Source organism: Somniosus microcephalus, chromosome 12, assembly GCF_052327205.1.
Source record: "Somniosus microcephalus isolate GS21.2 chromosome 12, FLI_Smic_1.0, whole genome shotgun sequence".
NCBI classification, from domain to species: domain Eukaryota; kingdom Metazoa; phylum Chordata; class Chondrichthyes; order Squaliformes; family Somniosidae; genus Somniosus; species Somniosus microcephalus.
This window is the reverse complement of record NC_140998.1, coordinates 72608968-72620340: the sequence shown is the minus strand read 5'-3', so window position 1 is coordinate 72620340 and position 11373 is coordinate 72608968. Positions and strand designations below refer to the sequence as shown.

General features: G+C 41.3%; 1 long non-coding RNA gene across 1 annotated transcript; it reads left to right on the top strand.

The window, feature by feature from the left end:
- The first annotated feature begins 640 nt into the window (after window positions 1-640).
- On the top strand, window positions 641-3064 carry LOC147109294 (uncharacterized). The gene is made up of 2 exons (XR_015080422.1): window positions 641-1891; window positions 2616-3064. It is a non-coding gene; the product is annotated as an uncharacterized LOC147109294 (long non-coding RNA).
- Window positions 3065-11373: the final 8309 nt, after the last annotated feature.

Below are 11373 nucleotides of genomic sequence, written 5' to 3'. Positions count from 1 at the left end.
ATTTGAGCTGATTGGAGAGAGCCAACACGGATTTGTAAAGGGTAGGTCATGTCTAATGAACCTAAGTGAATTTTTTGAGGAAGTAACTAAAGTAGTAGATGAGGGAATGCCTATGGATGTAGTTTAGATGGAATTCCAGAAGGCATTCAATAGGGTCTATACAGAGTCTGTTAGCTAAAACTAAAGCTCATGGAAATGAAGGCGAATTATTGCTCTGGTGGGAGATTGGTTAGGCGATAGTAGACAGAGAGTAGGGATAATGGGTGCGTACTCGAACTGGAAGGAAGTGTCTATTGGTGTCCCACAAGGATCTATGTTGGGGCCTCAACTATTCACTATATTTATTAATGACTTAGATAATGCAATAGAGAGCCAAGTATCCAAGTTTGCCAATTGGTGGCATAGTAAGTAGCTTAGAAAGGAGCATAAAATTACAACGAGACATTGATAAAGTGAGTGGGCAAAACCATGGCAGATGGATTTCAATGCAGGTAAATGTGAAGTCTTCCATTTTAGACCAAAAAGGAGAGATCCAAGTATTTTTTAAATGGTGAAAAACTAAGGACAGTGGAGGTCCAAAGAGATTTAGGGGTCAATGTGCACAGATCACTAAAATGTAGCAGTCAGGTACAAAAAATAATCAAAAAGGTTAATGGACTGTTAGCTTTTATAACTAGAGGGCTAGACTATAAAGGGAAGGAAGTTTTCATAAAGCTATACAAAGCCCTGGTTAGACTGCATCTGGAGTCCTGTGTACCGCACCTTAGAAAGGATATATTGGCCTTGGAAGGAGTGCAGTGCAGATTCACCAGATTGTTACCAGGGCTCCAAGGGTTAGATTATGAGGAGAGATTACATAAAGTAGGCTTGTATTGCCTGAAATATAGAAGGTTAAGGGTGATTTGATTGAGATTTTTAAGATTTTGCAAGGAATTGATAAGGTAGATAGGGAAACTTTTTCCTCTGGTGGGGGGAGTCCAGAACAAGGAGACAAGCTTAAAATAAGAGCTGGGCCATTCAGGAGAGAAGTTAGGAAAAATGGCTTCACACAAAAGGTGGTAGAAGTGTGGAACTCCATCCTACAAAAAGCAGTAGATGCTAGCTCAAATAATAATTTGAAATCTGAGATTGATATTTTGCTAGCCAAGGGTATTAAAGGATATGGAGCCAAGGTGGGTGGATGGAGTTAGGATACAAATCAACCACGATCTCATTGAATGGCGGAACAAGCTCAAGGGGCTGAATGGCCAACTTCTATTCCTATGTTCCTATATTGCTGCCTGAATATTGCCTGTAGGGTACCTGCACTAGAAAACTTGCAATACAATTGTAACTACTGTCACAGTGTAATGCAGCCTAAATCCTAAGTTATGGCCCAGCCCACACTGGAATGAAGCAGTGAGAGGCCCTGGAGGAGCAGGTCACACTCTGTTTTGCTCCAGAGACAGGTCAAGCCGTAACTCTGGATTTACACCACTCAAGTTTAGCATCAGTGTAGCAAAGCAGAAGGTAGTTAGTCTTGTTCTGCTTCACTTTGGCTCCAGCTTAGGCCCTGACTCTGGATTTACACTACATACGTTTTGTGCAAAGCAGAAACCACTTTGCATCTTTGCTAAATGTGCAGTATAAATGCATTTGATGGAGATAGGGTTAACTTATGATCAATAACACTATAATGACAGCTCAGAGTTCTTATCACAGTGTGTTTTTATAAAAATAGATTGATTTCTTCATTTATGTGGTTATGCTTTATATATAAAAATTCTGAAAACACAGGTTAAAAGTGAGGCTTCACTTTCACTAAGAATTAGGCTTGAAAGTAAGGACGGTGCAGCAGAATAAGAGAGAACATGTATCACTTCTCCAACCAAAGCAAAATGTGGGAATAAATGTAAGTGCAAATGCTTTTTAGCTACTTCAAACAACAGTTAAAGTCTCATTTAAACAAAATTAATATTTTAATGTACACATCACTTTACCAATAGGCCACAGATGAGTTTGACAAACATTATACAGTGAAACATTTGTGCTATTGAGCAATGGTCGATCTTTACGTGCCATTATGAGAGCCACCACAAGCTGGCGCTGTAGGCAGCATAAATGACAATCTGAACCAAAACATTTAAAAGGCTGGTGTGAAATGGTAGAAATAGTACATTAAAGTATAGTAGAATGTTATTTTATGTAGGATGCGTAGCTTAAATTGGACACATACTGTTTTACTTAGTATTTACTTACTAATATGGTACTTTTTGGAGATATTCCTTGATGAAAAAACATGATCTATAGGAAAACACATTCATTTAACTGTACAATGCTTTGATTAATCTGTGTGACATATTGAGTGCTGCAAAATAGTTGACCCAGCTGGCCTTAATATCTATATGTGTTTTATTTTAGTAGAATACAAAAATGAATAAAGCATTATTAAATCTGACAATTTTTCATCTGTCATTTAAATTAATAGCATCTATTATGACCATTAAATCAATGCCAGTGGAGAGAGGCTCAATAACTGAACACAGGGAATGATTAATTGGGACAGGATATTTAAAAAGAATAACATGTGATACGTTGTTACTGGGTTTGAAATAAGACATGTGTTTCTGCTGCAGCTTCATAAAAAAGATCCGTCTGTAAAGAAAAACAGTTACCATGCGGTGGGGCAGAAGATAGAGAAGAAATCAGAGGCATGTGGCTGTGCACAACCTCAACACAAAGCCTTGTTTACAAAGAAACCCTTTTAAATTCCTGAAGGATAGCAAGGACTGGGCTGCGAATTAAAAAAAAAAGACAACACAAGAAACATTGCAGCTGACAGCATTTGAAACAAACTACTTTCTTCATTGATTATCCGGATTGGAAGAAATGTCAAAGCTTATTTTCTGTCGTATAACATTTTGTGTCTGAAGTCATTCATTTTTGTAAGCTGATCTTCCCATATATTCCTTTACTATGTTATTTATATTAGAATATTAAAATATTTGTATAGTATTCAATTTTATTCATATTGGCCACTGAACGATATAGTTTGACACCTTGGCAATACAGTCTTGGACATTGAGCTGGTAGTCGGAGGTTATTTTTATTTGTCCCTTCCGTCCTGAAGGCTATGACATTTTGCCGAGGTATAATTCCACAGCACCAGAGGGGCTCCAGGGCCTCTCCCGAATGGCCATTGTTCTGGTGTCAGCCTAAACAGTAAGTGAGACCAAGCTGTTTGACTGTGGACAGCATCACAGCTGAGTCCAGTCTTATCCTCTTCACCTGTTCACACGTGCACACTTTGATGCAAGGCCAGCCTGAAAAATTGCAAGAAGAATTTAGAACATTAAAAACATTAAAAATATTGGGAGTGACAGATTTGGTGCCGTTTTAACAATTTATTTTATTTACTTGCAAAAATTTTGACTACTCACGCTCTGACTATTTATACACCACCAGAAATAGACCAGTGAGCAATCATGAAAAGACACTCTTTTGAGGCAGGTGTGTGATTCGGGGTTAGAGTGCAGGTGTATTGTTGGACCAGAATAGAGGGAAATTTACTCTTCACCAGACTCCACTATCATTGACTGCAGAGTGCTTGATCTGACTCTACAGGGAGAGTTTTAACTCCCTCCACTCAAGCCGAAAGCAGGCGAAAGGGGAGTGAAACTCTAAGCGGTGGACTAGGCATCCTTTTCCTGCCCGTTACCATTTTAACGTCGTGTGTACTTGGGTGGTTGAGCCGTCCATCTGACTCCGGCGGGAGCCCCACGACTAAATTTAAATTGGGGTCCTATGATGGCATTAGGGTCCCGATGCAATTTTAACTGCCTATTGAGTGAAGTGTCCGCCTCGAGCACTCCTCTCAGTAAAACCTGGCGGAGACCCTGTCGGGTAAACCTTACCTTTGTGGAGCCAGGAGGAATCGGAATTCTCCTCTGGATCCCACAGAGAGAGTTTGGGCTGCTGTCGCCTCAGGCTCCCAACCCGCGAAACCCCCGCCCATTTCTATCGTAACTTATCTGACTGCCGGCATAGTGGCCCGGATCCGGGCTGCCTGGCCTTCATAGGCCCAAAGCTGGCGAGCTGCCTCAGGACGCTCGCTTCAGGGGGCAACTGGCTAGCAGAATGTTAAAATGGACCCAGCCTCCCACTGCAGCACCAGGCAGGCAGCCCGTGCCTTGTGCCAGCTTTCTCGAGCAGAGAAGGCTAAGAGGACCTCAAATAGAATTTTTATAAATTATGCAAGATTTTGATAAAGTGAGTAGGAAAAGATTATTCCCTCTGGTTGGGGAGTCAGTGATGAGAGGCTATCAATTTAAAATTGTTACTGAGGAGAGAGGCTAGATGATTTTTTTTTACACAGAGTTGTTAGAGCATGGAATGCTTTGCCACGTGATGAGGAAGAGGCCGTTACATATTTTAAGGGGAAATTAGATAAATGTTTGAAGCAGAGGAAGATACAGGAAATGTAGAGTGTGTGGGCTTGTGGAATTAGTCTTGGATTTTTGGAGCCAAAATGGCAGCACAGACATTATGGGCCATTTAGCCCCTTTCTGCTTTGTAAACTTCTCCACTTCAATTTCGATCAACTTTATCATGTAATCAATATGATACGCATTGCACGCATCGCACACTTCCTGTAACAGTTCCTTGTAATGTTTAATCAAAGCTTAGTAGTTTATTCCAGCCCAGGCAAATTTATTGGACCTCATTGAATCATGACTAACTCCTAGCCCTGGTCCTCCCAATGGCATTTCCTACCTTCTGAAGAACTAGTCACCAAAATTCTTCTCGGCTTATAAAGGTGGGAAACACTTATAACCTTTAAAATGTAACTGGCACTCCACCTCTGGTACTCCTCATATCCAAGAGTAAATTGCAGCTACCAGCTTCTTTCAACCGTTACAGTTCAGGACTCTCATTGGCAGTAAGGCCCATGCTGTTGAGGAGCACTTTTGTGCTGTCATCCCATCTTGTTCTGGGTCTGCCTCGTGACCTCTTCCATGTCAATGATGGTTTGATGGTGAATGCTTGGGTGGGGTCAGACCCAGGGCAATGCATGAGGTGTCCATACCAGAGGAGGGTAATGGTCAACCAACCAGCGGTGGTTGATGAGTCAGATTGCGTACAAACCCATTTAAGATTTTGCCCTGGGGCTTAATTTTTAGTAGTTTGTGAAGCAAAGTAAAATCCAACCCATACACCTGCTGGTTAAAAATAATCCTTCTCCCTCTCTCTGACACCATGCCCATCTATGCATTCCACTCCTGACGTGCCCGCACGCTGAGAAACAGTCCTGATGCCAAGTTCAGGACTGTAACCTGGGAACCAGCTTTAAGTTATTTCAAGTGTTTTTTATTGTTATATAAAATATTAGTTTGGTTCAATTGGTAGCATTCTTACCTCTGTAGTCAAAAGATTGTGGGCTCAAACACTACTGGAGCACATAATCTAGCCTTGCACTGCAGTGCAATGGTGAAGGAGTGTTTTGTATTATCAGAGGTGCTGCCTTTTGAATGAGGTGTTAAATTCATCTGCCTGTTTAGGTGGGCATTAAAGAGCCAATGTCCGAGCCAACATTCTTCAACCAACCTCATCAAAAAACAATTAATCAAAGTCACTTAAATTAAAGGGTAGTTCACATTTTTTAGTGAAACAAATGACTTTGCAATGCATGTCACATGACAACTGGGTAGAACATTTACAAATCAGAGCTGGGAAGCGTGCATCTATGGGAAAAAAAGCAATTCAATTACTTTGTGTTTTCAACCATTAAATAATAGTTCTGAGCTAATTATTGTTTTGGAGGAGCTTTTTAAATGTCATTAAGGGGACTGATGTTTGCACTGGGGCAGAAGGGATGTTTAAGATGTTTTGGCCTGTACTCATTTCAGGCAGCCTCTAGAGCCGGCTTTATAGGTTCTAGCCATTTAGCCATGGCCTGAACACCCGTGCAGATCGGGTGCAGGGCTCTGCGCTGATAAATTGGTTATCGTTGTGCCCACTGTATAGCTGTAAAATGTGCAGTGCTATGTTGAATTTAGACCCCAGTGTGTATTTAAATAGTTACTTCACAGAAATCACAGAAACCCCACAGTGCAGATAGAGGCCATTTCGGCCCATCGAGCCTGCACCGACACATATCCCACCCGATCCCCGTAACCCCACGTATTTAATCCCCCTAACCCTAAGGGTCAATTTATCATGGCCAATCAACCTAACCCGCACATCTTTGGACTGTGGGAGGAAACCGGAGCACCCGGAGGAAACCCACACAAACACGGGGAGAATGTGCAAACTCCACACAGACAGTCACCCGAGGCCGGATTCGAACCCTCGAACTTGCAAAGGATTAGTTTAGAATTGTGATTTTTTAAAATTATTTTGTTTATTCAAGGAGTTAGATGAATGGTTTTCTACTCTAATTATATTACTATATTATATGACTGACTCTTATGTGCTTGTTTATGTATTGTAAAGTAAATTAACTTAATATTTTAATCTTAAAATGAGATCTGATGTGAGATCTTATGAAGGCATGAAATGGGTCCAATAGTTAGAAGCAGTTATCAGATAGGGTTTGCTACTTGATTCCCAGACATGTTGCTGAAAGCTAGCCTCGATCTAAAGGCAAAGATAGAAACTCGAAGGTCTGGGGCATTGGGACTTACCTATTAGAGTCATCTAAGATTACAGAGCTGAAATAATCTAGGGCAAGAAGGTTAGAAAAGACCCAAAAATATAGTAGTTACTTTGTAGGGTAAATATTACCAAATTTAAGGACGCACCAAAAGGTGAATCACAGCAAAAATGTCATGTTTTAACTCTGACTCTCAAAAGTTTATAAAGCCATCAAAAATGTAAAGCCAAGTGTTTCTAAATGTGAAAGTAACGAAGTAGAAAATTACTTCTGAGAAAGATACAGTCAAAAGAGACAGTGAAATGCTGCTATTATTTTTGTACTTTTATATTTCTGTTATGTTCCAGTCACACAATTGCCCAAAATAAACAGCTAAACTCCCTCTTTAAACATTCATATAGAACATTAGCGTACGACTATGAGCAGCAGGTAAACTGATAACGAATGTGTTCAAGGGCCCTGCGTCAGGCAGGACTATAATGATAGTTCTTTGACCTGCAGCGATCAGATGACATGAGCACTGAAAACTGTAAACATCATGCTGAGTGGCAACTCTGAGAGCAGGCTCTCCACACGCATAGGCAATCTCTCAAAGCAGACGCATATTGGGCGGCAGATTATTCAGCTTTTGGTGATAATATTGCCCATCTCTATAAATGCTGAAAATGAATTTTTGTTTGGTAGTAAAATATCTAATATAATGCACCAAGCAGCTACTGTACAATATTGAATATTCAGAAACATTGGTACTGTGGAGTTGTGTTTGTTTCTGGTAGAATTACGGTTTTATTTTTTTAAATTAAAAAGTGAAATAAAGGAAAGTATGTTACACCTGTCAAAGGAGCCATTTGTAAAGATTTTTTAGATGAGTTTCCTTTTTGTGAAGATTAGGGAGGGGAGTTATACAATGGGGCTCTATTACAGTATTCTTTTTCACACAGATAAACTACTCAATAAAATTAATGCATCAAATACATCAAGCACATTATTCAGAGATGAATATAAAATAGGTTTCGCTATGAAAATAAATGGTAACACTTCCTAACTGTGTCCATGTTAAAGTAGATAATATCCAATAAACTCATGTGCTGAGTTTTTGAGCCATTAGAAGATAATGTACAAATCAATGACGAATATGCCTAAGTAGTTACTTAACAATTAAGATGAATACAAATTTAAATAATCAGACAGCCACTTACTTGCAGCTAATCTGATAGCCCATTGGTACAGCCTGCACTTTTTAAATTCAAGCCCTGAGCTGCCTCCAAGCATCTTTTAAATAGTATAGACATATTATCAGCCATCCCTCCTCCACTATGGATAGACTTGGGAGTAACCCAGGGTTGTTTACATATATACAATATTTTGAACTGCATTCCACTTCACTTCCCCAAGAATGTGTCATTTGTCTATTTGGTAAACTCCCTCATGCATTTTAGATGCTTAGTTGGCAGTTATCTACTTGTAATTGTCAGTAGCCAACTGGGAGTATTACAAACCTCACAACAGACAAGTGCCTTTCTGAACATACTGAATAAATGTAAAGCTTTGTTCTCTTATCTCAGATTCATTTTTACAGGTAGGTACAAATGTATTCTATTGTTTTATGTTATGGTGGATTATTTGGAACATTTCAGTGACTTTAAGGCTAAAATTTACGTCAGTATCGTCAGTGAGTCTCATTGTAGTGAATGCTGAATATTAAAAGTCAGATGGGATTAACCAAATCTATTGATTTACATTGAGAGCAATTTTCCTGGTTGTTATGGTAGCGATCATTGGTATTCAGGCAGGGAAAGTTGCATTTGTGACATTAGTGGGGTAAATTTCCTCACTGTTTTCAGCACATTAGCGGTGCATAAAGGCAACAGGAAATTTGCTGCAGGCAGATGTGAGGGGTTTCTGAGTCTGGAGAGGCTGAAGAGTCTGGAGAGTATGAAGAGTCTGGAGAGTATGAAGAGTCTGGGGAGTATGAAGAGTCTGGAGAGTATGAAGAGTCTGGAGAGGCTGAAGAGTCTGGGGAGTATGAAGAGTCTGGAGAGGCTGAAGAGTCTGGGGAGTATGAAGAGTCTGGAGAGTATGAAGAGTCTGGAGAGTATGAAGAGTCTGGGGAGTATGAAGAGTCTGGAGAGTATGAAGAGTCTGGAGAGGCTGAAGAGTCTGGAGAGTATGAAGAGTCTGCAGAGTATGAAGAGTCTGCAGAGTATGAAGAGTCTGGAGAGTATGAAGAGTCTGGAGAGGCTGAAGAGTCTGGAGAGTATGAAGAGTCTGGGGAGGCTGAAGAGTCTGGAGAGGCTGAAGAGTCTGGAGAGTATGAAGAGTCTGGAGAGTATGAAGAGTCTGGAGAGTATGAAGAACCTGGAGAGTATGAAGAGTCTGGAGAACCTGGAGAGGACAACATGCCAGAAAACACAAGGAAACTAATATTGAATCAGGGACAGGAGCTCAACAAAATTAACGTAAGTAAAATAACAGTAATGAAGAAAATAATGGCACTAAAGAGTGACAAATCCCCAGGACCAGATGGTTTCCATCCCAGGGTTTTAAAGGAAGTAGGTGAGCACATTGCAGATGCCCTAACTATAATCTTCCAAAGTTCTCTAGATTCAGAAACCGTTCCTTTAGATTGGAAAATTACGCATGTCACTCTGCTATTTAAGAATGGCGAGAGAGTGAAACCAGGGAATTATAGACCAGTTAGCCTAACCTCTGTTGTCGGGAAATTACTAGAGTCTATAATTAAGGATAGGGTGACTGAACACCTTGCAAATTTTCTGCTGATCAGAGAGAGCCAGCATGGATTTGTAAAGGGTAGGTCATGCCTGTCAAACCTGATTGAACTTTTTGAAGCGGTGACTAAAGTAGTGGACAGGGGAATATCTATGGATGTTATTTATATGGACTTTCAGAAGGCTTTTGATAAAGTCCCTCATAAGACACTGTTAGCTAAAGTTGAAGCTCATGGAATTGAAGACAAATTATTGAGCTGGTTAGGAAATTGGCTGAGCAGCAGGGGACAGAGAGTAGGGATAATGGGCAGGTGCTCAAATTGGCAGGATATGACTAGTGGTGTCCCGCAGGGATCTGTGTTGGGGCCTCAAATATTCATCATATTTATTAACGACTTAGATGATGGGATAGAAAGCCACATATCCAAATTTGGCAATGACACAAAGATAGGCGGCAGTGTAGATGAAAGCATAAAATTACAAAGGGATTATTGATAGATTAAGTGAATGGGCAAAACTGTGGCAAATGAATTTCAATGTAGGCAAATGTGACTTTGGACCTAAAAAGGATAGAACAGAGTACTTTCTAAATAATGAAAATCTAGAAACAGTGGAGGTCCAAAGAAACTTGGGGATCCATGTACATAGATCATTAAAATGTCATTGACAGGTACAGAAAAGAATCAAAAAGGCTAATGGAATGCTGGCCTTTCTATCTGGAGGACTAGAATACAAGGGGGTAGAAGTTATGCTGCAGCTGTACAAAGCCATGGACAGTTGACACCTGGAGTACTGTGAGCAGTTCTGGGCACCACACCTTAGGAAGGATATAAATGCGTTGGAGGGAGAGCTGCGTAGGTTTACTAGAGTGATACCCGGACTCCTGGGGTTAAATTATGAGAAGAGATTACACAAACTAGGATTGTATTCCCTGCAATTTAGAAAGTTAAGGGGTGATTTGATCGAAGTTTTCAAGATATTAATGGGAACAGATAGGGTAGATAGAGAGAAACTATTTTCGCTGATTGGCGAGTCTAGGACTAGGGGGCATAATCTAAAAATTAGAACCAGACCTTTCAGGAGGGAAGTTAGGAAACACTTCTGCACACAAAGGGTGGTAGAAGTTTGGAACTCTCTTCCACAAATGGCAATTGATGCTAGATCAATTGTTAATTTTAAATCTGAGATTGATAGATTTTGGTTAACCAAAGGTATTAAGGGTTATGGGGCAAAGGCAGGTATATGGAGTTAGATCACAGACCAGCCATGATCTCATTGAATGACGGAACAGGCTCGAGGGGCTGAATGGCCTACTCCTGTTCCTATGAGAGTATGAAGAGTCTGGATAGTCTGGAGAGTCTGGAGAATCAGGAGAGACTGGAGAGTCTGGAGAGACTGGAGAGTCTGGAGAGTCTGGAGAATCAGGAGAGACTGGAGAGTCTGGAGAGACTGGAGAATCTGGAGCGACCGGAGAGTCAGGAGAGTCTGGAGCGACCGGAGAGACCGGAGAGTCTGGAGAGACTGGAGAGTCTGGAGAGACTGGAGAGTCTGGAGAGTCTGGAGAGACCGGAGAGTCTGGAGAGACCGGAGAGACCGGACAGTCTGGAGAGTCTGGAGATTCTGGAGAGACTGGAGAGTCTGGAGAGACCGGAGAGTCTGGAGAGTCTGGAGATTCTGGAGAGACTGGAGAGACCGGAGAGTCTGGAGAGTCTGGAGAGACTGGAGAGTCTGGAGAGTCTGGAGAGTCTGGAGATTCTGGAGAGACTGGAGAGACTGGAGAGACCGGAGAGTCTGGAGAGACTGGAGAGTCTGGAGAGACCGGAGAGACTGGAGAGACCGGAGAGACTGGAGAGTCTGGAGAGACCGGAGAGTCTGGAGAGACTGGAGAGTCCAGAGAGTCCAGAGAGTCCAGAGAGACTGGAGAGTCCGGAGAGATTGGAGAGACCAGAGAGACCGGAGAGACCGGAGAGACTGGAGAGACTGGAGAGACCGGAGAGTCTGGAGATTCTAGAG